At 44.3% G+C, this 27,344-nt stretch overlaps 1 long non-coding RNA gene across 1 annotated transcript; it reads left to right on the top strand.

The window, feature by feature from the left end:
* Positions 1-12,918: 12,918 nt before the first annotated feature.
* LOC138843799 (uncharacterized) lies at positions 12,919-26,638 on the top strand. Its single transcript, XR_011378798.1, has 2 exons — positions 12,919-13,067; positions 25,739-26,638. It is a non-coding gene; the product is annotated as an uncharacterized lncRNA (long non-coding RNA).
* The last annotated feature ends 706 nt before the right edge of the window (positions 26,639-27,344 follow it).

Here is a 27,344-nt window from a genome sequence, read left to right as displayed (position 1 = left end):
TGTAGCATTATAGAGCTACTGGGTCATCACGGAAATGAGAACCTTTTTTTTAAAATTATTACAACTATTTTTTTTAAGATTTATTTTATTTATTTGAAAGACAGAGTTACCGAGAGAGGTAGAGACAGAGAGAGAGGTCTTCCATTCACCGGTTCACTCCCCAGATGGCTGCAACAGCCGGAGCTGCACTGATCTGAAGCCAGGAGCCAGGAGCCGGGAGCTTCTTCCAGGTCTCCCACACGGGTGCAGGGGCCCAAGGACTTGGGCCATCTTCTACTGCTTTCCCAGGCCATAGCAGAGATCTGGATCGGAAGAGAAGCAGCCAGGACTTGAACCAGTGCCCATATGGTATGTCGGCACTTAAAGCTGGGACTTTAACCCACTGCGCCACAGCACTGGCCCCTGAAATGAGAATCTTGATGATCAAGTGAACAGCACCATATCTAATTTGGATGCCTGTTTCATTACACAGAAATCAGTTGTTGTCATCACTAAGAAATAAAGAGAGATGACTGTCAAATGTTGTGACATGTAAGAAATAAGGGTAGTGAGAGCGGTGAGCCATTATCTGAGAGCTGTGGAACATCCTTTTTCATCAAGAACAGTTTATTTCGCTATGTAAGTGCCACTTTCCCATTGTCTGTGCTGACTTCATAAAAACAGTGACTGGAAGTAAACCCAGGACACCCTGTCAACGGAACAAGGGGACAATCCTACACGACGGCTAGGCCGGCATAATGATAAAAGCTCTCTTTTCATTCCTCAAAATTAGTGAGAGGGTGTCGCTCCCCGTCTTCGTGGAGGAACGACACAGGACCCTGCGCTGTTCTTTCGTCTGCTCGGCCCTCCCCGGGTTTGCTGCTGGTTCTTCCCGGGTTGGCTACCCACCCTTCCACCTCCGTGGAAGGGCGGTTCCCCCTGCCACATTCCCCACTTCCGCGGGGGAGCGGCACACCCCCGGCCGGCTCTCTCGGGGGCTGCTCAGGTGTTCCTTCAGATAGATGTTCCCCTTAGATGTTCCTGGTGCATGCCGTCTCTCTCCTCCTTTATAGTCCTCTTCCACCAATCCCAACTCTGCTACCCACACACCGAGTACGCTGCTCTCCTCCAATCAGGAGCAGGTCCCACAGTCTATTGGTTGAACTGGAGGCATCTGTGTAGAAGCTGTTTCCCTTCTCAGCGCCATATTGTGGGAAAGCAGATGCATAGAATAAGTCTTAATTCCAGTAACTTAGTCTAGTCCGAGTTGCTCCCAGTTGCTCCCCACAAGAGGGTCCCTTTGGTTGGAGTAATGGAGAAGAAACCCTCCAGTAGGATCAACCCAACGGAATCAACTCCTCCATTCTAGAGCAGCTCTGGAGTCGGGACTTGGAGCCCAAGGGAGAGACTCCAGGGTAGCTCACCACTTAGCCTCATTCATCAGGCCCCTTGTATGTCTGAATCTGTTTTGTCATGTTGATTGCGAGCATTATCTCTCCTTTGCTAGTATGAAGGTTCTTCAAAAAACGCCATAAAATGCATATTATGAAACATAATACACATGGGGTCTTTCCCTTACAATGCAGAGATATGGTGGGCAGCATTTTAACCATCTGATAAATTGTAGAACAGCCTGAGTGGTTAGCCACTGCATGAGGTGCACCATGGGAAATACATGGGTGGTGTGATCCAAAAAGGGCTCTTGCTACTGATGTTTACCCTGAACCCATCCAAGCCCCAGAGGGTGGAAGAACAAGCTCAAGTGCACCAGGCAAAGGTCAACAAACTCCACCTGGGAGAGGGAACAAAGGACTAGCCTGATCTTTTCAAAAGATCAAAGTTATTTTTAAATTGTTTCCAACTTATTTTTATAATAAAAAGGTTGTTTTCAAAGAGACTTGAAAATTAAAGGTGAGAGACAGCTCCAAAAGAGATTCAAAAAACAAACTAAATATAACATGTGACCCTTGATTAAATTCTGATTTGAAGGTGGCAGGGGAATAACAAATGACATTCTCAAAACAATTAAGGAATTTAATTATGGAATAGATATTAGGGAGATATTGTTTATTTTCCTGAACGTCATGTTAGTATCCTTATATAGGAAAGTGTCTTTATTTAAGGAGATATTTGTTGAGATCATTTTCATAATGATGTCTGCAACATAGTTTCATATAATTCAGCAATAATACAAAAAATATAAATAATCCTTTTTATAATGTGTAGTACTTAGATGTAATGTGTGTATATACTTATAGCTGTGCGTACATATAATCATGTAGGCACAAACACATAGGCAAGAACAGCCAGAAATGAACAATTATGAACTATAAGCAGATACACTGATATTCATTGTACTATTTCTTGCAACTTTTCTGCTGTTTCAAAAAAAGTTTTCATAATAAAAAATTGAGGGAGGGAATAAAACTATTTGGTGAAGTTTCCAAAATAATTCATTGAGGCTTTTATTTGAACTACAGGAAAAAAGTAAATTCACTTGGGGACAATTAATACGTTTCTAAAACTGAATGTTTCTGTTCCGGAACATCACTTCCCTGTTTATTCAAGCATTTCTTCATATCTCTCGAGAAATTATTTTTAGCTTTTTTTAAAATAATGGTCACGGTATTCAACAGCTTAATAGTAACAAAAAGTGAAAGTAATTTCACTCTGCAAACACAAACTGTAGTCTTTGCTTAATCATTTACAGTTGCACCTCAGAAGCCAGAGCTGACGGAACCTTCGAGATGTATCTTGTAATGAAAATACTGCAATTTACACTGTCTTGGCTATCTTTCCAGCAACCAGAATTGCCTTATGTATTTGATGAGATGGAACAGAAAAAGGGACCAGACACACCATATGGCCCGAATCTTCCAAGCACATATTTTCTTGGGAACTTGGTATCACATTATTACAGGAAGCTGCGTTTCTCTCAAGTCTTTTGTATCTATTTGGGGCAACTTATCCCCTCCTCCAGATTCCAAACCCATTTTAAATAGACCCAAAAGGCCAGACAGAGCAGCATTCTGGTATCAGTCTTTTCTAAGGGAGAGCGGATGGATCAGAGACTGTGCCTTGACCCAGTGCTGGACTAGAGCTTCCTAAACCCACCAGCTTCAAGTTAACTAGTGCAGAACTGAGGTGGGAAATCTTTCTGGTGCATTTATGAGAGAGCGGAGGGGTGGAGAAGGGGCCTTCCTGTCTGTCGGCAGATGACCGAGGGCACCGAGGCCCCTCGCCCCAGCCACAGTCTCGCCACTCCTCTGGGCTCTCCCTGAAGGAGCCATGTAAAAAAGATACAGTGGGAAAGTGAAATGCAGTCAAACCATTTTTGGATGTTCTCAATGGGCTATTTAGGAATGGTTACAAAGTCTTGTATTATTTTCATCTCAACTTTTGATTATGAAAACTTGTAAATAAACAGAAAAGTTGGAAGAAATTGTTCAATGAACATCAATATACCCACCACCTAGACGTGACAGTTATTAATATTTGGCTGTCCATGCATTCGGGACATCAGGCGGTTGTCTCTATTGTCCCCTCCAGGGGAGGTGAACTCAGAGAAGTGGATGGAAGCGTTCAGAGAAGCCTGCGAGTGAGGCTCCGTCCTGCCTCTGGCAATCTCACTGCAATGCTAGCCGGCTGTTCCCCTCAGGTTTCGGCTAGAACGTCGTTAAATGGGTAATCATTGTGATGAAAGCCAGGCAAGCAAAATGAATATCAAGTGGCCAGGGCTGTGAACTTAAAATAGCAAATCCAAACAGATTTTTATCTTTAAAAATTCTCTCTCCCACTCTTACCCTTCCTACTTTTCTTTCAGGAAGATATATATGTGTGTGTGTGTGTGTATGTTTCTGTGTGTGTGTATATGATATATATGTATATCTCATATATGTCTCACATATATATATTAGGGAAATAGAACTTATAGTCGAAGGAAAGCACTTTAGATTTAGCCTAAGAAACCACATGACTATGAAAATATAGTCCTAAGTTCTTAAAACCATTGATTAAACCTTGGATGAAGTGAATCAACCAATGATTCATCAAAGAGCCCCATTTTTACAAAACTCTGAAAGAATAAATATGTGGAGTTGAATCAGCTTCAGAACTTTAAACATTCACTGAAGAAGAGACCGAAGCACATTCATAGCATTTGGAATGCAATTTCTAGTAAACGTTTTGTGATGATTAAATTCCCATCTCAACTCGACCAGGCCCTGGGACGCTCTGCTGCTTGGTAAACAGTGCTTCTGGATGTGTCTGGGAGAGTGTTTCTGGGTGAACCTAATGTCTGAATTGGTGGTCTGAGTAATGAAGGTTGTCCCCTGTGATAGGGGTGTGGGGGCTGATGGAACCCGTGACAGCCTGCATCAGTGGAATGCCTCTGGCCTCAGTGCCTTGTTCTAGGACATCAGTGTTTTCCTGGCATTGGACTTGAACTGAAACTTCTGCTCTTCCCTGGTTTCCATCCTTCCGGTCTTCAGAATACAGGATTATTCTCCTGGTTTTCCAGCTTGTAGACTGCATATCTTGGAACTTGTCAGCCACCGTAATTACATGAGCCAGATCTTTATAATCTTCCTACACATAACACCTGAATATGTGTGTATAATACCTACACATAAACACACGTGTCATATCCTATTTATTCTTTCTCTAGAGAACCCTAATGAATACAGATTTGCATTGATATTTGTGTACATTAGAACTCGGTTGGTAGCAAGTGACAGAATGCTCTACCCAAACTGCCTACCATGAATGTAAATTCTGGAGGTAGCTGGCTTAGCTTTAAGCCTGGCTTCTTATAGTGATGCACGTGATGACATAAGAACTCACTTGCCTGCTCTCTCCATTTCTCAATTCTGCTTTCATCGGGTTAACTCCGTTCTCTCACAGGAAAAGGCTCAAAGGTTTGGTTTTGTCTCAGGAGTCCTGTTGGGTCACGTGCACATCCCTGTATGTGACCAGGCAAAGGTGATATTGCTGGGACATGCATGTCACATAGCACCTTGCATGTGCCTGGTGGATGTGCCAGACTGCACGTCCCAGCCTTCTGCTACTTGAGCACTTCTATAGCTTCTCACTAGGCCAAAGCTCTGCAGTTCCACTTCACCTGCCTGGGGAGGGAAAGCAGACTGGCCTATTTGTTGCTGGCTAAAATGTCCTCTGCCTGCTGAAAATGTGCTTGACCCTGTGTTTCTCTCCCACCACAGAGCCTGTTACAAGTACAGGTGGTGTCTCTTGGCCCTCTCCAGCACACCATGCAATTAGAACCCGGGGAACTGAGCTATGCTTGTGCTGTGAGGAATGTTTTTGGTGTGTGTGTTCCCTCTCAAGGAGTCTGTGTCCTGGGCAAGCACCCCTGAGATGGTGGCAGACTGCCTGATCTTGCAAGTAGGGCAAATCTCAGCCTCTTCACAGTTCTGTAGAGATGGACAAATGGGACTAAACCTGCACCAAGTGCTCCAGCTCGGCTTTACCTGGAACACCTCGACTGAGAAAGTGAGCCGGTGGTTCTCCCAGGGAACATCGGGTACAGTGCCCAGAGACAGGCAAACAAAGTGTGGGCAGGGAGAGTTCTCATGTGCCCTACCTCAGAGTACCACCTCTATTAGACAGAGACGCAGTATTTGTTAACTTAGTTCAATTCTTGGGCAATTCCACCTGCAGATGTGTTCACTGGGCCCATGAAGACTAACAGGATTCCTAAGGACCCAGGCAGGGACCAAGAATCTCATGGCTGCCACAAAGTGTTTAGCAGAATGATGTCCACTAATTTCTTTCATTTCAAAGAAGGATTTTTTTTTTCTGACAGGCAGAGTCAATGAGAGAGAGAGAGAGACAGAGAGAAAGGTCTTCCTTTGCCATTGGTTCACCCCACAAATGGCCGCTGTGGCCAGTGCACTGTGCCGATCCAAACCCAGGAGCCAGGTGCTTCCTCCTGGTCTCCCATGCGGGTGCAGGGCCCAAGCACTTGGGCCATCCTCCACTGCACTCCCGGGCCACAGCAGAGAGCTGCACTGGAAGAGGAGCAACCGGAACAGAGTCTGGCACCCCAACTGGGACTAGAACCTGGTGTGCCGGCGCCGCAGGCGGAGGATTAACCAAGTGAGCCACAGTGCTGGCCTCAAAGAAGGATTTTTTAAAATATAATTTTATAATCTCAAGCTCAGATAACATTCACAGAAAGCAGATGAAAAAAATTCCCCCAATCTCATCTCTCCAAAAAAGTTATTTTCATTGAATTGTCTTCCAGAGGATTTTCAGACACACATATATTCTTATGAAGTTATAACAGAAACACACAGTTGATTATGAATTTCTGGTATTTAACTGGTCCCATTGGCATTTCCCCTTATTGTTTCTATTGATGGCTTCCATTTTAGTTAGGGCAAAAAATTTCATGTGAAAATATAAGCAGTTTTACATAACTATTTGCCATTCTCTTCTAGATAAGTATATTAATTTTTTCCATTTTCTCCTGAAATAATACAAGTAAATAATATTAATGTAATGTTGGGCTTTCTATATTTTCATTTGGTTCTCCTGGCAACTCATAGAAGATGGTCTGCTTAATTTTTTCTCTTTCTTCAATGGAATAAAGAGAGGCTCACAGAGATGAAATAGTCCATTCTGGAACACTGAACATGGCCGATGCCTTGAGCCTGGTGTCCCCAGGGCCTCTAGATTCTGTTTGCGTTACCTGTGTGGGTGCTGAGGGATTCTTACTTTTATGACCTAACTGCCCAGAAATTTGTACCAGTAACACAAGTATCAGTATCAATAAGCAGTGCTCTGTGGCTTTAGGAGTAAAGAGGCTTTGCAGCTCCCTACATGGGGACATCTGAAGATTCTGGAGAGGATCCTATGAGCACAAACATCTCATTCATCAGGGCATGCAGTCCTCTGTTGGGAAAGCATTCCTGTGAGTTTTGATGACCTTTTGGTCTTTAAGAAGTCCTTGTTAAACCTCCACCACGCTGAGAAGGACTGCAGAAGCAAGGTCTTGCTAGCCCCGGTGTTAAGAGATGATTTTTTTTTCAAGTTCTGCCGTTAGTGGACTGTAGCAGACATCTGTTGTTTTGTTTGTTCAGGCTCCCACCCCCACTCTCATGTAACAGAGTTGCCACTTCCTCTCCAGGACACGGTGATTATGAATGCAGTGTGCTGGAATAATGTGATCACTGGTGGGGATCTTTCTAGTGTTAGAATTGAGTCTTTCCCTGGAACTTTAAAACTGAGATTCAGAGGGGAGCGCTCTCTCTCTCTCTCTCTCTCTCTGCGTGTGTGTGTATGTTTCCCTCTCTCTCTCTCTCTCTCTCTCTGTAACTCTACCTTTCAAATAAATAAATAAATCTTAAAAAAAATTAATCCCTTTCCCCAAGAAGCTCTCAGAATGAGGAGACCACCGGACAAATTATTTCAAAACACAAGGCCAGCACTCTAAGAACCATCAATGTGTTGAGTCCTGGAACCAAGCAAGATTGTAGAAGAAGAGAAAAGCCTGTGGGGGTCAGGATAATTTCTGAGTAGTCCTTGCTGGATGAGCAGGGATTTTCCCTTGCAGAGATGTTGGGCATGCAGACTATGGGTCTGGGCACATATGATGTAAGGAGAGAAGGGAGGAGAAAAAGGGTGTGCTGTCTTGGGGATGGCTTGTAATCTGTAGGGTTGAGCCAAAGCACTATGGTGGGGAACTGTAGGAATGGAAATGCCAAGACAAGAAAAGGAAACCCTGGAATGAGTCTCATGCTCTGGGTTGGTGGATTCCCTCCTGTGTTGGAGAAAGACCCCTTTGTAAGCAGAGGGGAGGCAGGAAAAGAATAAAATGTGAAGTGCATGGGTTTGGGAGGCACATGGGCCGAGGTTGAGTCCAGCTCTGCTGCCCAGTAGCTGTATGCCCTTGAACAAGATGCAGACCCTCATAAACTGAAGCTTCCTCACCCCCACACTGACACTGAGATGGTGTATAATTCCATACCAAAATACTCATGCCAGAAAAGACTTCTCGAGGGAATTAAAGTCAAGTCATTCAAGCACTTAACACAGAGCCTGACAAATGCATTGACAGTTAAATGCAGAATAGATACTAGTAGCAATGTGATTAGGTGTGAACTGATGGGTGCAAGTGGAAGGAAGGAAGCCTAGGATCTTCCAAGGAGGGAAAAGCTATCCCCCACCTTGGAGATGAGCTTCGAGGTCTCATCCCTCGGAAATCGTTTCAAGCACTCGCTGATGGTCATCCTGGAAAATGTGTTTCCAAGCATCTGGGTATAAAAAAACAATTGGGAAAAATTACAGTGCAATAATTTTCGCTGACCGTGTGAAGTATGGAGTAGCCAATCAAGGGCACAGTAAGGAAGGTTAACACACGGCATTGTGTTAAACCACATTGTGGTGGTTTGGGCTTCATTACACCGGGAAACCAAGCTTTCCTTGTCGTTTTCATAATGTAACAGAAGATAATGTTAGCCTTTGATGCAGATGTGTTTAATTGATTAAAGAATTTTCAAAATGCAGGGACTTTTTGTGTTGTCAGTTTGGCAAGCAACATAGAAGGAGAGTTGTGTGCTAGAAAATAGTGTGGGAGGTTCTGTTGTGGTATACTTCCCATTAGCTGAACTATTAAAATCTACTCACTTATAAGCAAATACAGCGTCTGCAGGATGCCAAAACATCTGAACATGTGTCGATTGATTAGATGACAAAGGAATATTTGGCCAATGAATCAGAGTTTTGTTCCGTGTGATGCCGAACATCTGGACATTTTGGAAACAGCTGTTTGGCATGCTGTGGACCAAACAGAAGCATCATTGTGCCACGGTGGCCCAAGATTGCCTTCTGTCTGCTCTGCTCACTGTCCCTGTCATCCAGTCCCAGGAACACATGGCCAGTACTGGTTTGGGCCAAGGTCAGGAAGTAAAGCTGATGGAGACAGAATTGCTCATTGGAATTCAAGTCTGGGAAGTGGGTGTGGGACCCATTTCTTAGGAAGACCAAACTTTCTAAATACAATAGTTTGTGAGACCACAGTGCACTGGAGAAAGACCAGAAGTAGTGTGGAAACCAGGGTCAGAGTGATATCTCCTCGAGTTCTAGACAAAGGCACTTTGGGAAAGAGGCTTTGTGGAGGGCCAACACATTGGCTGAGTTTTCATTTTTGACTGAGCTCCTACTGTGGTGCAGTGGAAAGAGAACAGGCTCGAGAGGCAAGGGACCCAGGCTCTGCTCCTGACTCTGCCACCAAGTGGCACATGGGACAACGTGCTCTGAAACTCGGCTTTCTCATAGGTGAAGCAGAGAGGGGCATTATTCTCTCACACTCTCTGACTATGCAAAGGCTCAAACGTGGTCATCGGCGTGCTTTTTAAACAGGTAAATGACATCTAATGTAATTATAATTAAGAAATTTTTATTCCCATTTTTGCCATCATATAATCCTTAGAATGATTAGCTAAACATCTGAGAGCAGTAGTAAAAATTATTTCAGACAGTTCTTGATGGAAATGGGTTGTTCTGGAAGGTACTGGGAGAACTTAGTTGGGGGAATGCTTGGGTTTTGGAGAAAAACAGACCTGGTTTCGAACTCTGGCGTCGGCGCAGTGTGGTTGTGGATCCTGCGATAGTTTGCTCTTCCATGCTTTGGTTTGCTGGTTTGTAAAGCAGGCTAATAACAGCGGCTGCCTTGGGGAGTTGTCGGGAAGGGTGAGGCGATCATACCAGCAAAACACCTTACCCAGCTCAAAGCAAATGCAGAGATGTTGCTGGTGTTAGTAGAAGTGAGATTCCTGCCATTGAAAGGATTCAAGCAGAGGATACTCCCCATCTCTCCAAGACCGGAGATTAATGATGTCTGAAGAGGTGGGTCAAATCCAAAGTCTTTGTGAGTTTCTGACATTAACACACACAATGGCATGAACTTGATCCTTGGAAAAGGGCACAACACTGATGTGCAGACAACGGTGTTAGTGTAACATTGAAAAGTGTGCTCTGAAGCTTTTTATTGGCACAGAATCCAGCCTATTATTTAGCAAAGCCCAGCACAGACAACTAGCAAGCTTCCTCACAATGCTCTGAGCTTTGAAGTGAAGGGATTTCAACTGCTGCTTTTGTTGGGTTGGCCCTTGTACAAGATTAGGGACCCGAGGCTCCTGTTGGCAAGTTAAAGAATGAAAACAGTGGCAGCAGTTATCAGTGTAACCGTGCCATTAGTCTCAGCTTAGCTTGTAATTGCTGGCAGCACAGATACAGTTCTTTGGGGAAGAGCTATGGATGTTTCTCACTTTGCAAACAAAACACTATTCTTCCTGTTAAAGTCATCTTTCAAGGGAGAGGAAGGAAAGCCCAGCTTTGGACTTTTGCCCTTTTTGTAGAGAGACAAATTCTCCTTAGCAAATGTCAGTTTCTCTTTGCCAGAGGCAAAGTTAGCTGAAAACCTTAATAGACACAAGCAACTTTTTAAAAAAGATTTATTTTATTTATTTGAAAGACAGAGTTACAGGTAGAGACAGATTGAGAGAGAGAGAGAGAGAGAGACCTTCCATTTGCTGGTTCACTCCCCAAATGGCTGCGATGGCTGGAGCAAGGCTGATCAGAAGCCAGGAACCAGGAGCTTCTTCCAGGTCTCCCACATGGATTCAGGGACCCAAGCACTTGGGCCGTCTTCCACTGCTTTCCCAGACTCGTTAGCAGAGAGCTGGATCAGAAGTGGAGCAGCCAGAACTTGAACCCGAGTCCATATGGGATGCGGGCACTGCAGGCAGTGGCTTTACCTGCTATGCCAAAGCTCTCCCCCCCCCCCACCCCAGGCAACTGTTTAATATTTTTCTTCATATACTCTCACCTTCTTCAATTCAAATTTTGAGCACCAAATATGCGTTTGACATATTACAAAGCTTTTTGTGCGCTCTGCTGGGCCTTCTCCTTTGGCTGTTCCAGTTCTACTTTCCACCCTGCTCTGAGACCCCAGGAAGCTGCCCTTTGATGGACAGCATCACTCAGGCTACATTGACTTCTGGTTCGCTGTGGGGCTTGGCCAATGGGAAGCAGCAGTAAAAAGTAGTCAAAAAGACAGGAGGAGGAGGAGGTGGTTAGTTTAGTTTGTTTGTTCCCAGCATCCCAGTTCCTGTCTACTTGCTGACTTTCAGGTACTAGAATCCAGGGCCTGAGTTGACTGTGGGTGGCAATGCCATGCCTCACCATCCCTTATGCTTTCCTTTACCCTGCTCATACCTTTGTCAATGATCCAGAGACAGGTGGCTCTTTAGAGTGAGCCATCTGTTTTCTTCTGGGACCCTGACTGATGACATATGTGATTATTTCCAATGGACTATAACCAGAAATGACACAGTAAGCCAGTTGACTCCTCCATTCATCAGGACATAAATGTCTCTTAGATGTCAGAGTTGCTACTTGGAATCAGCCCAGGTCACTTCTGGAGAAAAGCCACCCGCCCCTCCTGACTGTGACCTAAGCAAGAAGTCTACATTTGTCAGGTTAAGCCATTGAGCTCATGGGATTCATTTGTTAATGCAGGAAAGTCTAGCCTGTCCTCATTCGTCCTCTTGTCTAATTTATACCTTATAACTATCCTACAAAATACTTACAGTAACCCCCATTTTACAGATGAGGAAACCGAGATGCAGAGAGTTTAAGTAACTTGTAACAACACCCGAGGGAGCAGAGCTGGTACTTGAAAACCAGGTCTTTCTGATTCTGAAGACAGAGCTCTTAGTAAGGCATCATGCGGGTTTCCTCCAAACCAGACTCCTTTATATGTCTCTTCTCCGAGGAGCTTAGGGACACACTTGCCATCAGTGAATCTGGCAAATAGGACTGCGTTCAGGCCCGGCCAGCAAGCAGGTAGGGCAGTTGATTCAACAGACGTCAACAGGACATTCCTGAGGACCGGAAGCTCCTGACTACTCCCTTAATATCCCTGCTTTAACTCCCCTACTGGGAAAGAGGGGTATAACATTTGTTTTCTTACCTGAGGCCCATGACTTCACTCCTGTGCAAGCTTCCCACTGCTCCATTTCTCTCTGCACTGGAAACTGGAGTGCTCTCTGCTGCCCTTGTTGAGGATATTTCTGCAAATAGACTGGATACTCACTTATCAATATTTATTTGAGAAATCATGGCTATAGGGCCAGCGCCGTGGCTCACTTGGTTAATCCTCTGCCTGTGGCGCCGCATCCCGTATGGGCGCCAGGTTCTAGTCCTGGTTGCTCCTCTTCCAGTCCAGCTCTCTGTTGTGGCCTGGGAGGGCAGTGGAGGATGGCTCAAGTGCTTGGGCCCCTGCACCTGTGTGGGAGACCGGGAGGAAGCACCTGGCTCCTGGCTTTGGATCGGCGCAGCTCCGGCCATAGTGGCCATTTGGGGGGTGAATCAACAGAAGGAAGACCTTTCTCTCTGTGTCTCTCACTATCTGTCAAATAAATTTAAAATAATAATAATAAATAAAAAATAATAAAAAGAGAGAAATCATGGCTTAATACACTTATCACCACTAAAGTATACACTTAAAAATGCTTCCAATGAAACATTTTGCCATGTGTATTGTACCATAATAGAAAAAAAATGGTTTGAAAGCATGATTCTTCCCTTTGGATTGATCAAGGTACAGGATTGCATCCTTGCTGTGGATTGTTTGCTTTTGAAAATGCGTGTCCACAGCATTTCCAAGGTTTCATTATCAGCTGGAGGAAACAGGCTTTGTCACTTGCAGGAAGAAATCATTGACTGCAGGTCAGATCAGTTCCTTGCATTCAACAATAATGACTATTTTTTTTTCTGTCACCAAAGGAAATTCAGCGACACAGTGACTTCTGAAATTTTGTGCATAGGAAGGAAAAGCCAAAGTGGCCCAGGCCGGAAACGTGACCTATTGAGCTTTCCTGAGGCAATGAGGTCACAGAAGCCCTTTATCCTCCCGGGCTGGATGTGCTAAGCCTCAGCAGTTTGTATTCCACGGTTCTGTTGAAGATGAACCCAAAGGGCAAAATTCAGATTCAAATGCCCTGTGTGTTTTGCAATAATCAGATTGTCCTGGCTTCCTTCACTGAGCTTTCAATGGAGCTGGGGTAAGTCTTTGTGGGTGGAAACTATTCCATCCTATTTGTATTTTCTTTGACAAGACAGTTCTCTTTGGAAAAGAATGCAGGAAGTTACTTGGGAAAGCCAACAGCCTTGTTTAGAAGAGAGTCTGAGCTAATATGCATTTACCCAGAGTCCTTTAAAGGACTGACTTGTTGAGTAAAATGGAGATTTGGGGTCAGAATCTCTGTGTGGTGCCCAAAGATGACACAGGTAGAAGAGAAGACTAGGCTGAGATGTTCTGCACTCATTGTTTGCTGGCTATTGGGCCTCGCCTTACTGTGGTGGTCAGTGGTGCATCCAACAAAGTCTGCCGAGAGTTGCCTTTTCCCCATTCTGACATATTTTTAAATAGCCTTGCAATTTTATAAAAAGCGTGAGAACTCTCATTCCTGCATGAACTTATTGAATGAGCTTATGAGTTGTTTATTTTCTGCCTGCGACAGTAGGTCCATTTCCACCACTTTCTGCCCTGCTCTGTTCCTTGGGGTACAGACCCTGTGGACTGTGCCATGGAGCTCCCTTACTCTCTCTTCTGGTTGGAGCTGGCCAATTCTAGTTCTTCCTCTTTGCTTTGGTACCATGGTTCTGGCAAGAGCCAAGGGTTTCCTCGAAGGCAGCCTCAGTGTCTGCTGACTGACCTCCCTTGGTGATCTTGGGGTTCTTAAGATATCTATGCCTTCAGGGCCAGGAATGGCAATGGCTTAATACAATGTTTGTTCTTTCTAAGATGACTTACTTATTCATCCGAAAGTCAGAGTGACACAAAGTGGGAGCGGGGAGACAGAGACTGTCCACCTGGTATTTTTCTTGCCAAATGGTTGCCAGGTCTAGACCAGGCCAAAAATAGGAATTGGGAACTCCAGCCACGTCTCCCACGTGGGTAGTAGGGGCCCAAGCACCCGGGTCACCTTCTGCTGCCTTCCCATGTGCATTAGCAGGAAGCTGGAGCAGAAGCAGAGCCTCCGGGACTTGAGCCAGCACTCTCATATGGAATGCCAGTGCCACAGGCAGCGGCTGAACCTTCTCTGCTCAATGCTCGTTCTTCTCCCTACATGCTTCTAGACCCTTGTTGGATCTGGAGCCTGTCCACGCCTGTGTATCTAGCCCTGTCCTGAACTTCTCTAAATCCCCAGGACAGTATGCCTTCTGTAGCCTATAGAGGACTTAACTGAGGGTTTCTTAGTGCCAAACAGCCCTTTCCCATTTGAGTTAGTCTTTGATGCCATGAAGTTGAAAATACATAGATTGGAGGCTTGGAGATCCTTTCAGTATTTTAGCACTGACAGTACTGTTGTTTATGGCAATGAAACTTTGCTCTGAAGGAAATCACTTGGGCCCTTGTGCCCAAAAGCCTAGAGGTAGCATAGGCATCTCTGGGAACTTGTTGGGAACACAGAAGCTGGGGTTCCACCTCACACCTACTGAACCAGAGTCTCCACTTTAACATGACTCCAGGCATTCAAAATGTACATTTAAGAAGCACTCAGGTAAACCATAGATTATCGAGATCGTTATATATTAATCCTTGGGTAGAACCTAGATCTAAAAAGGTTGATAAGAACACACAGTGGGTCAGCTTTGTGAAATATTTGAATGCTTGCTTTGTATCCTCCAGTCATGAGAGTGAAGGAAATTTAGCTTGATCCCCTTTTACAATCCCTTCTCAGATATTTCGTGTAATCCTCTTCTGTGTTTTTGTCCTGCAGCTTAACTCCAGAGAATCTGATAAAGGAATTCATTTCTTAGCATAAACTAGTGGAAGCTCTGTTTTCATTCCATCAAAGCAAGAATTATTTTAGTGTTCATTATGCCCTAAAAGTGCAATATGGCAAGAAATTATAAACTAACAAAGGAAAAAGAGAAGGGGTAGTGTGAGGAATTAAGAAATACTTAGCAGGTAAAATTGCTAGAATTTAGTAAGTGGTGGCGTGGTCCTGGGATGGATAGGGGTTGTGGTTGAAGGAGAGTGTGGAAATGAGTATTTTCTCAGTTTTTAAACTGTGTGGTTGGTGTTGGGAGTGATGCTGATACTGCAAATTAAATACAGAAGATAGGAGAAGGGGCAAGCTTGGGGAACAGGAGGATGACACTCTGAACTAGACATTTCACAGGCATTGAGATATATGAGCCTTAAACTAGAAAATTAGTTAAGAGGAACTATGCAGGAAAATATAATTTATCCTTTCCTGTAGCATAGGGTGAATAGCTTGTTGCTCTAAACGCAAGCATAGAATACAGGAAAATGCCCCCCTAACTATCTGTGAGTTTGAGAAGTCTCAGGTCAACTCCATACTCTGTCTCCCTTCCTTGGAGCAAGGCCCAGAGGTGCAATCCTCATATTATGCTTGAGTGCGTCTTCCCCCACGTTCCTCTCTCCTCTTTGTCTGCTCCTCTCCCCTGGCCAGAATAGAAGTGGGATGTAGCAGCCCCTGCTGCCCGTTCCTTGCTATTCCTAGACGTAGAATGTATTACTTTGGTTTGGGGGCTTCCCCACCAATTCCTGTAGGAAATAAGAGGACAAGAGAAGCTAGAGAAAGAACCAAAGAGGTCTCTTGTATAGTTTTCCTACTAGGAATGATTAGATCTTCTGAACAATCCAGATGGAATTTTTCCTGGACACCAAAAGCATCACTTGGAAATTCAACGGGAAAGGAAGCTTTGTTGGCTGATGCTATTGAGGGTTAAAACAAAGAGAATCCTAATCATGAAGATGATGTTATGCATTTTCTAATAGGTTGCCATCTTTTTTTTTTTTCTTTTCTTTTCTTTAGTTTAGCTTTGTTGTGTTTCTTTATTCTTACTTGTTCTTCCCTAGGGACCAAATCTTGGTTTTTGTACAGAATCCCATGCATTCAAATTGCAGTCTGTGAGGTCTACTCATTGCTTTGGAGAATGAAATCAGAGACTCCCACCTTAGGTATTCTGAACACAAGGCTAGAGATCTCAGATAAATGAATTCCAAATGCTGTTCTATGCATTATGAACAATTTCTGCCACTAACTAGATGCAGGGTTGATGTGACATTTTGTGCTGATAAATAAAGTGTCACTAACTGCACAGATGACTTGTGGTTTCTCTACTTTCTTTTCCTCAAATGATATCAAAATCGATTTTCCTCCTGTTTGTAACAAAGAAGGAAAAACTTGACAATCAGTTCTGCAGTATTTACCTTTTAGCCTTCCTTAGAAGATTTTTTTTTTTTTTGCAGCACAAAGTAAAGCTGGTTTGGATTTCAGTGAAATTCAGTAGTAAAAGAAAAAATCAATAGCTCCATTCAATTCATGATCCTTTGCCCTAGGTTACCACACATTCAGATGAAACTCATTTACACTGAAATTTTCAGAATACTCCTTGGAATGTGACTCTGGTTTTGGACAAGTCTTCCAGGAAAATCTTTTGAATTTTTCAAATTAGAGGCAAACATTGCCCTTTGTATTTGATTGTTAGAAAAAAAAAAAAACTGGTGGACTTCCTCCTAACAGCAAAAATTAGTGCAATTTCTTTACACGTGTTCACTCAACAGCATTCCTTGACACCTGTGATGGACACACATTATTGGTGTGGAAAGCTTCTTGCCCTTGGGAAAACTCTTGGCAGGAGACAGCTCTGTAGCGATGATAACAATCTGGTGAGTGATGTGATAGAATTTTGTGGAAAGGGCCACGTGGGCATGGAATAAAGGAATTGGAATTCTGTAGGGAGGAGAGGGGGTGAAGAGGAAAGCCCCACAGTGCGGTGACACTGGATGAGTGGAACTGCAGGTAGCACGGCAGGGAAAGGCATTTTGGACATGGGAACAGGGTGGGGAAAGTGTGTGTGAGTGTGTGTGTATGCGTGTGTGTGAGTGTGTGCGCATGTGTGACTGTGTGTTTGTGAGTGTGTGTGTGAGTGTATAAGGGAGTGTGTGAGTGAATGTGTCAGTGTATGAGAGTGTGTGAGTGTGCGAGAGTGTGAGTGTGTGAGTGTGTGTGTGACTGTGAGAATGTGTGTGTGAGTTGTATATATGTGTGTGTTTGAGTGTGTGAGTGTGCATATGTGTGAGTGTGTTTGAGTGTGTGGGTGTGTATGTGTGTGAGCGAGTGTGTTTGAGTGTGTGTGACTGTGTGTATGTGTGTGAGAGTGTGTATGTGTGTGAGTGTGCGTGTGTGTGTGTGCGTGTGTATGTGTGTGACTGTGTGTGTGTGGTAAGGGTGTAAGGTATGTAAGAGGGAGGGAAAAGGAACAGTGAGGCCAGATTGTGATCACTGTCAGGACCACACCAAGAAGCTGAGATGTTATCTTGGAGGTATTGACAAGCAGCTGGGAGGGTTGTAATCAAATAATTGCTGTTTTCATTTTCTAGAAACATTGAGAACTTCTACTAAGAGAGACAATCCCCTCAGAATCTTATACCCCAGTGTTTGCCTTTGCTTCTGAATGGGTCCCCCTGGTGATCATTGCCAACACTCCAGCACCCACATGGGAGACCCAGGTGAAGCGCCTGGCTCCTGGCTTCTAACTGGCCCAGCCCTGGCCACTGTGGCCATTTGGGAAGTGAACCAGTGGATGGAAGACCTCTCCCCTGGCCCTGTCCACCCCGGTAACTCTGCCCTTCAAAGTTATAAAATGAATCTTTTAAAAAAAATGTAGTCAGGTCTCAGAGAGCTCTCTGCCCCAAGCTGGATGAAGACTCTGCCAAAAATTTGATGATTCACAAAGATCTGCTGAGGACATTAAACAAGATTTTGATTCATTGGTTAACTGAATCAAAAGGATGTTAAGCAAGACTTTTACTGAGCTCTGATCCTATCTGTGTAAGTGAATGGTAGGATAATAGAGTTCACAAAATGCAACTTGTTTTCAGGGTAAGAAGCTGTGGTCCCATCCAGCCCAAAGTCTGCCTTTTTTGGTTGTGTATGCAAAGCACACCCAGATGTCTGCCTGCAGCTGTACTTATGTGAGTCGGGGTGGCAGCCAGAGAGACTGGAGATTGGGAGAAATGTTAAGAGGGTACTGTGATGGCCAGGACTTGGATGTATTGTCTTTGTATAACTCCCAACAAAGGGATGGGCCCCATGAGACTGTCTAGGTTGTGCTACCCTAGTCCCGGTTATAGTGGACACAGTACTTCTTGCCCAACTAAACCAGTCAGATTCCCATGCCTGACAATTTTAGAGTTGGAAAAGAGACACAAGGACTGGGAGTCCTTTGAACTAAATCTGTAATGCAGATCTTGAGATTTGTGATTGGGCTTCCTGAGGCTGTCTTGGTAATTTCTTCCTGGGTTTCAGTGAGAAGCATTGGTGCCCTGCCTAAAAGCTTAATTAGGGGCGGCGCCGTGGCTCACTTGGTTAATCCTCCGCCTTCAGTGCCGGCATCGCATACGGGTGCCGGTTCTAGTCCTGGTTGCTCCTCTTCCAGGCCAGCTCTCTGCTGTGGCCCGGGAGTGCAGTGGAGGATGGCCAAAGTGCTTGGGCCCTTGCACCTGTGTGGGAGACCGGGAGGAAGCACCTGGCTTCGGATCAACGCAGCGCGCTGGCCGCGGCAGCCATTTGGGGGTGTGAACCAATGGAAGGAAGACCTTTCTCTCTGTCTCTCTCTCTAACTCTGCCTGTCAAATAAAAATGTAAAAAAAGCTTAATTAACTGCTTAATTAATTTTAGTGAGTGAGCAATAGGAGGCCCTATACAAATGTATGCTGTATAAGGACAGACATACAAATCAATGGAATAAGTGCAGAAATAAGCCCTTGCGTGTCCAGGCAAGGATGCCAAGACAATAAACCTTTGTATTTCAACAGGATGCCAAGACAATTCAATGAGGGAAAGAATGGTCCTTTTAATACATAGTTCTGGAATAATTGAATACCTACATGCAAAAGAATGAAGTTGTACACCTACTTCATACTACGTAGAAAAACTAAAATTGGTCAGAGGGGCAGGCATTTGGCCCAGTGGTTGAGACACTACCTGGGATGCACACATCCCATATTGGAATGCCTGGATTCTAGTCTGAGCTCTGCTCCAAAGTTCAGCTTCCTGCTAGTGTTTGCTCTGGGAGGCAGCAGCTGACTGCTCAAGAACATGGATCCATGCCACTCCTGTAGGTGGTGTGGATTGAGTTCCAGCTCCCAGCTTCAGCTTGACTTAGCCTCAGCCACTGTGGGCATTTGAGGAATGAGCCAATGATTGGGAGATCTCTCTTTGTTTGTCACTCTCTATCTCTCTGCCTCTCAAATAAGTAAAATAAACATTGATCAAATACTTAACTTAGCTGGCGCCACGGCTTACTAGGCTAATCCTCCACCTGTGGCGCCGGCACCCCGGGGTTCTAGTCCCGGTTGGGGCGCCGGATTCTGTCCTAGTTGCTCCTCTTCCAGTCCAGCTCTCTGCTGTGGCCCGGGAGTGCAGTGGAGGATGGCCCAAGTGCTTGGGCCCTGCACCCACATGGGAGACCAGGAAAAGCACCTGCCTCCTGGATTCGGATCAGCATGGTGCGCCAGCCGCAGCGCGCTGCTGGAGCGGCTATTGGGGGGTAAACCAACAGAAAAGGAAGACCTTTCTCTGTGTCTCTCTCTCACACTGTCCACTCTGCCTGTCCAAAAAAAAAAAAATTACTTAAATGTAAGAGCACAAACTATGAAATTCTTAGAAGAAGACAAGCATACAACTTTATGGTCCTGGATTAAGCAATGGTTTCTTAAATAGAACACCAAAAAAATAAATAATGAAAGAAAAATAAGTAAATTAGCACCAACATTATGTTTTTAAAAATTTATTTATTTATTTGACAGGCAGAATTACAGAGAGGCAGTGGCAGGGAGAGAGAGAGAGGTTTTCCATCCACTGGTTCATTTCCCAAATGGCCGCAACGGCCAGAGCTGCCAATCCAAAGCCAGGAGCCAGGAATTTCTTCCAGATCTCCCATGTGGGTGCAGGGGCCCAAGGACTTAGGCCATCTTCTACTGCTTTCCCAGGCCATAGCAGAGAGCTGGATCAGAAGTGGAGCAGCCATGACTTGAACTGGCACCCATATGGGATGCTGGCACTGCAGGCAGCAGCTTTACCTGCTATGCCACAGCAGTGACCCCAGCATCAAAATTAAAACCTATGTGCTTCAAAGAATATCATCCAGAAAATGAATAGAGAACTTACCGGACGGGAGAAAATTTTGGAAAATCATATTCTTGATAAGAGCTGTGTATTTATGGTATATGAAGAGTTCTTATAACTCATTAATAAAAAATCCAATTAAAAACAAAGGATTTAAATAGAAATCCCCTCCCCAAAAAGTACAGTAGACAATAAAGACACATACAAAGATGTCAACATTATTAGTCATCAGAGAAATACAACCAAATCAATATTGAGATCCAACCCATCAGGATGATATAATTAAAAAAGAAACTAATAATGTTGACAAGGATGTGGAGAAACAGAATCTTCATAAGACATTGATGGGACATCCAGTGGTGCAGTGACTTTGAAAAACAGGCTGGCAGTTCCTGCAAAGGTTAAATATAAAGTTATCATATGCCCCTGCAGCTCTACTCCTAAGTCCATGACTATACCTAAGGTAAACGCAAACATATGTCCATATAGAAATTTAACACAAATGTTCTTAGCAGCATCATGCCTAATAGTCAAAAAGTAGAAGCAAGCCATATGTCTATTGATGGAATATAAATGAATGAATGAATGAATAAATAAATATAAATAAATAAAGAGTGTGGTGTATCCACATGATGCAATATTATTTGGCAATAAAAAGAAATTAAGTACTGACATACACTACAGCATGGGTGGACCTTGAAAACATTGGGCTAAGTAAAAAATAAAATAGGTGTTTGGCCGGCGCCGTGGCTCACTAGGCTAATCCTCCGCCTTGCGGCGCCGACACACCGGGTTCTAGTCCCGGTCGGGGCGCCGGATTCTGTCCCGGTTGCCCCTCTTCCAGGCCAGCTCTCTGCTGTGGCCAGGGAGTGCAGTGGAGGATGGCCCAGGTGCTTGGGCCCTGCACCCCATGGGAGACCAGGAAAAGCACCTGGCTCCTGGCTCCTGCCATCGGATCAGCGCGGTGCGCCGGCCGCAGCGCGCCGGCCGCGGCGGCCATTGGAGGGTGAACCAACGGCAAAGGAAGACCTTTCTCTCTGTCTCTCTCTCTCACTGTCCACTCTGCCTGTCAAAAAAAAAAAAATAAATAAAAAAAATAAATAAATAAATAAAAAAATAGGTGTTCACAAAACACCACATATTATACAAATCCATTTGTATGCAGGGTCCAGAAAATAGATTAGTGATTGACTGGGGCTAGAGGATAGACAGGAGGAGGTGTGTTGGGCTAATATGGCTTTTATGGAGTGTTCTAAAATTGAATGTGGTGATGGTTGCATATATCTGTGAATATATGGAAAACAGTTATAAAATACTAATTATACCTCAGGAAACCTGTTATTATAAAAAGTCTGTAGAGAGCCAGATACCAAAATGCCTTCATGAAGTCTTAAGCAAGCCTGGGGTTCCAGCAGGAACCCCGCTAGGATCAAGGCTCAGGCCCCCTTGTTTATGGACCCGGGACATGGCAACAACCCTGGTGCTGCGGTCTTGCGAGCCATCAGCCTCCAGCATTGCTTCAGCAGTACTCTCGTGTCCAGCTGTGCTTGTCCTCTGACCCGAGGGCCCCAGATCTCTAGGGAAAAAATAGATTCTGGCTCAGAACCTGAGACCCAGGTGCTAGGAGAATTCCTGGATTCAGCATCTGCTGAAGTTTCATATGGCCTTTGACCTCAGCAGCTGGAGCCTAATATTCTTTAGGCAGAAAATAAATCGGTGCACTCTGGCTGTGCTGTGACAATCAGGGCAGAACAACATTACCATCTGAGGCCAGGGCTGTCTGCCATTAATCAGAATAATTCGGAATACCCAAGATAGACCTCTGTGGGCCTTCTCTGTCAGATTAATGAATGGGGGAAATAAAAATCATGTTTGCAGGCCTGGTGCAAGGAGTTTGGAAACCTAGTCATGCCATTCAGACCATGTAATTCACCATTAATATTCTCAAGGAAAGATCCCCCAAATGGAATGTGCCCTCTCCAAAAAACCCTCAGAAACCATCTACTGGGGTATGACAGCAGCATACTAGAACTTCTGCATATTCTTCATTTCCGCCTTCTAAGTTTCTATTTTGGTTTCCATTTTTGAATATATAGTTGTTTCTCAGTATCCATGGGGGGTTGGTTCTAGGCACCCCCATCCCCCGGGGGTACCAAATTTGCAGATGCTTAATTCCCTTTTGTGAAATGCCGTAGTATTCACATTTAACCCATGTATATTCTTGACTTGTGCTTTAAATCATCTCTGGAAGACTTTTTTCTTTTTTTTTTTTAAGATTTATTTATTTATTTGAAAGTCAGAGTTTCACAGAGAGAAGGAGAGAGAGAGAGAGAGAGAGAGAGAGGTCTTCCGTCCACTGGTTCACTTCCCAGGCTGGAGCTGTGTGGATCCGAAGCCAGGAGCTTCTTCTGGGTCTCCCACGCGGGTGCAGGGGCCCAAGGACTTTAGCCATCTTCTATGGCTTTCCCAGGCCACAGCAGAGAGCTGGATGGGAAGTGGAGCAGCCGTGTCTCAAACCAGCACCCATAATGGGATGCCGGCACTGCAAGAGGCGCTTTACAGGCTACACCACAGTGTTGGCCCCTGGAAAACTTTTAATACCTAACAAACACTATGCAAGTGCTATATAGATAGTTGTTATACTGTATTGTTTAGGGATTAATAATAAGAAAAAATCTGCATATGTTCAGCACAGATGTGATTTAAAAATATTTTTCAATCCATGGCTGGTTGAAGCAACAGATGTAGAACTCACAAATATGCAGGACTGCCCACACATAGCAGTTGAGGAAAATCGTGCAAGTGCATTGCTTGTAAACAGACACATTCATATAAATGAAGGTACTTCAAATGTTTTGTTGGTGGTGGTACACAATTTTTAAAAGTTCAGGAGATCACACCTCTGAAGGCTGCCTTGGCCTGCTGCCTGAGAGGGGGATGAAGATGCACTTAAGTGACACCGTGACTGACTTTTGAGATCTAGCCCAGAGTGAAAAACTAGCTCAAAATACTTGCTTTCAAAGATTTTCATATCTGAATTCACCTTCCCAGAGGCCAAGTGGCTTGAACTGAGTTATCTCCTTGCAATGGATGCAGTTAAACCCCTATGGCAGCCCTCCTGGGTTTCTCCAGCTTCTTACTCCTCTTCCCCACGAGTTGGGCAATTAGACCTCTGGCTAGAGCCTCAACCCCGCCTAGCATGCAGGAGCTACTTTAACTTTTCGTTGGTGGCTTGATCCTGTTCCAGATCACAGCGTTAACCCATCTTTATTGCTGGTCTACCCTGAGGCTGCTTTCTCGATTCGGAGAACTCTCAGGTCTTGCGTGTTGACCCTGATCTGTTTTCCCAGCCAAAACCCGTTTCCAGGGGCTGAATTCTATTTTGTTTCCCATGTTTAAATCTGTATCCAAAAACATAGGTGCTACTCAGTCTCCAGGCATGTGATTAGGGCCTGCGGAATTGTTAAGGTTTTCAGTGTTAGGTGCTTGGAATGTTTACAGCTAATGACAAAATGAAGTTAAGGATAATTATCTAAAATATCCTCATTACTGATTGTTAGAGTCATTATTAGTAACTAGGTGGAATGTTCATGATCAGCATTTTAAAAAAGATTTATTTATTTATTGGAAAGGCAGAATTACAGAGAAAGAGAGAGGGACAGAGACAGAGAGAGGTCTTCCATCTATTGTCTGACTTCCCAAATGGCCACAACAGCTGGAGCTAGGCGGATCCAAAGGCAGGAGGCAGCAGCTTCTTCTGGATCTCCCATATGGGTGCAGGGGCCCAAGGACTTGGGCCATCTTCCGCTGCTTTCCTAGGTGCATGAGCAGGAAGCTGGATCAGAAGTGGGGCAGACAGGCCTGGAACCAGCACCCATATGGAATCTGCCATTGCTTGTGATGGCTTTAAGCGCTATGCCACAGCACTGGTCCCATGATCAGCATTTGAATGTCTTTTTAAAATGTCTTCCTTTAAAGCTCCTCACTCGAAGAACATAAATCTGTTGCATGGCACTGTCCTCTTTAAATGTAAAGCAAAATTAATGAAACTCCCTAGTGTCTCCTACCTGAAGCCCATAGATAGCTCAAGCCACTAGGACCACCTTTGACGACTGGACACTGCCCAGAATTGCAGGGAATTCAGCTGGGGACAAACAGACCACCTGAACTTGCACAGCCAGTGGCCTCTCCTTTTCCATATTCATTTCATATTCTGCCTCTGTACGTTAGTTATAATTCCTATTATCACAGTTATTCTCTGCTTCTTACCTATTTTTACTTTCCTTAGTTTCTACAGATTAAAAGGAAAGAAGATTAACTTTAAGAAATATTCTTAACATGTCACCATAACGCATTTTGAAGGGAATTTAGACTTCTCTGACTCATATATCCAGGCTTGATTTTTTTTTAACACCTTCACAGCCCCAGCACCAAACTAGCCATTAGCTTTCATGGCTGACTATGAGAACTGGATTTCATTCTGGTCCAGGTGGAGAGCTGCTGACCAAGAACCATGCCGCCTCATCTAATCACTTCTGATAGAGAGGTGGACTTGAGTGCTGATTACCCAACAAGCAAACAACGCCGGGAGTGTGTCCAGGAATCACTACATCCTGTGGAGTTACTCCATCTGTCAGTCTCCTCCTATCTTAAATTGTCACAATTATCTACTCACAGGATGATTGTTGGATGGGAGTGCTACAATTACTTACAAAGCATGGGTCACAACAGCTAGTGCAACACTTGTCAGGTTCTTCAAACTGTTCATACAATGTTGCATATGAAGTGGAAATTTTTTTTGATGTGTAACTTCTTCCTCAGTTGTACATCACCTTTGCTCTTGCTGGGGTACTCAGCATCGCTGTGAACAGAAATTTCAGTGGAGAGAGACTAACTGTGGCTTTCTCCAAAGTTTACACTATAATATGCAACTTTCAGATCAGAAGGAGATCATTTAAATGACAATGCTATACACATCATTATTGAAGGGGAAAAAAAAAAGACAGTGTTATACAGGTCTTAGCTTTCAGAGCATAAGCCTGAAAGTTAATTGCCTTTGGGGAACAGTAAAGCTAATATGCAAGTTAATGGAGAGATGTGAAATTCTGGTGAAAGAAACTAAAATAGGAGGGAGAGCAAAACCACCTTCAAGACAGAAATGAGAATGCAGTCTCTGATGCCTCGAGTTGAAGTGATTGGGGGAGTTGCCTTCTGGCTGTGTACACCTGGAGAAGTTGTAGGGTCTAAGCTTTTTTACCTTATCCATAGGATGAATGCATGCATTAGAGTGAGATTACCTTACTGTAGTGAAGAAGTAACAAATAAATTATCATAGCAGATTACTCTTTTAAGAAGTAAAAAATAAAAGAAAATACTTAAATAATACAGTATTCTTAAAACAATAACATAAATGCTTGTTTCTATCACACAGAATACAACTCTCAGCTGAGTGTTCAGGTTGGCCAGTGTCTGCTCTGGGTGACCCTGCAAGGATCTGATATCACATAAAATTCCACAGAAAACTCCATGAGAGCGTCTCTAAATTTCATTCTTCATTCTTCTAGGGCATGGGACTGCCCATCTGTGCTGTGTTTCCTACTTTGTGACATGAAGCGGCAAAGAACTTCTCATGGTCTATCTTCAAGATATAAATTTGACAAATGTGAGATCAGAAGAATTTCCACTGCAGTGTGCTAGAAGCCCAGGTCATATGGAGAGACTTGGACAGGAGCTGAACTCTGAGTCTCAGCACGGAGCCAGCCATCCCCTGCCCCGTGAGACATGTGAGAGGAGAGGCCATCTGGAAGGGGCAGCTCCTGCTCTGGCCACTTAGGCGATGCCATGGAGATCATGAATAAGCTCCCAACTGAGCCCTCCCTGAATTCCTGACCCACCAAAATACAGTGTGAGAAAAACAAAAGGTTGATGTCTCGAGTTTGGGAGCGAAGTTCAAGAACCTCTGAGCTGAAAACGTAGATCTGAAACGCACAGGCATGAACGTGGTGCCTGGAAAGCCCTGGAAATACAAAACAGTACTCAAGCCGGGAGGGAGAAAGGAAACAGGGCCAGGACTGCAACACCCGTGGGTGTTTGTGGAGAGAAACCTGCAAAGGGGCGAGGGCAGCAAGGTGGAGTCCACAGTTCATAATTCTTGCCTCACTGAGTTATTTTCACTCGTTTAACTCTCAGAGGATTACCTGAAACTCTAAGGTCACCCAAATCAATGTATCCATTCACATGATGTAGAACCAGTGTGAGGCACTTGGCGAAAGCTTGCAGTGTTTGAGGCAGACCAGACTTGGGCGTCAAGCCCAGTGCTCCATGATTTTGCCTTGGAACTTGTGTGATTACGTCACATGTTCACATGTCAGGTCTTTCTTCTCTCTTCCCTCCCTTCCTTCCTGCCTTCCTTCCTTCCTCTCTTCTCTAATAAACTTACATTTTGAGTTGCATTTTTACACAAATATTTATTTACTTGTTTATTTGAAAAGTAGAGAGATGGAGGACAAGATTGAAAGAGAGAGAGAGAGGGAGAGAGAAAGAGAGAGACTTTGAGAGCAAGTGCTTCCATTTACTCTCCAAATGGCTGCAACAGCCAGGGCTGGACCAGACTAAAGCCAGGAGCCAGTAACTCGGTCCAGGTCTCCCACGGAGGTGGCAGGAGACCAACCACTTGAGCTATCACCTGCTATATCCCAAGTCTGCGTTAGGAGGAAGCTGGAATGAGAGCCAGGACTCCAACCCAGGCACTCCAATATGGAATCGGGGTGTCTGAAGCAGCAGCTTCGATGCTGTGGCAAATGCCTGCCCCGCTCTCTCTCTAGTGAATTGCCTTTCCGTCTTTATCCAAAACTCCGTTGACCATATATGTAGGTGTCTATTTTTAGACTCCGTGCTGTTCTATTATTTTATGAAGGCACTTCAAAAATTCATAGAAAATAGAATTAAGCATTTATTTGGTGTAAAACAATTTTGAAATCCAGGCATAGTTTTTATCAGAATACATGTTTTTTTTTTATGAAACTTTTGAAGAACCCTAAAATGAAGAGATTTCATAATAATTTGTACCCAAATAAATTTGTCTTTTAATTCCATTGCTCAAGAACTTGTTGATGTGCCCTCACTTTGGACTGACCTCTCTCTAAACCACACTGTCTTGATTACTCTAGC

Source organism: Oryctolagus cuniculus, chromosome 9 (genome assembly GCF_964237555.1).
Source record: "Oryctolagus cuniculus chromosome 9, mOryCun1.1, whole genome shotgun sequence".
NCBI lineage: Eukaryota > Metazoa > Chordata > Mammalia > Lagomorpha > Leporidae > Oryctolagus > Oryctolagus cuniculus.
This window is presented reverse-complemented; position numbering and strand designations above follow the sequence as displayed.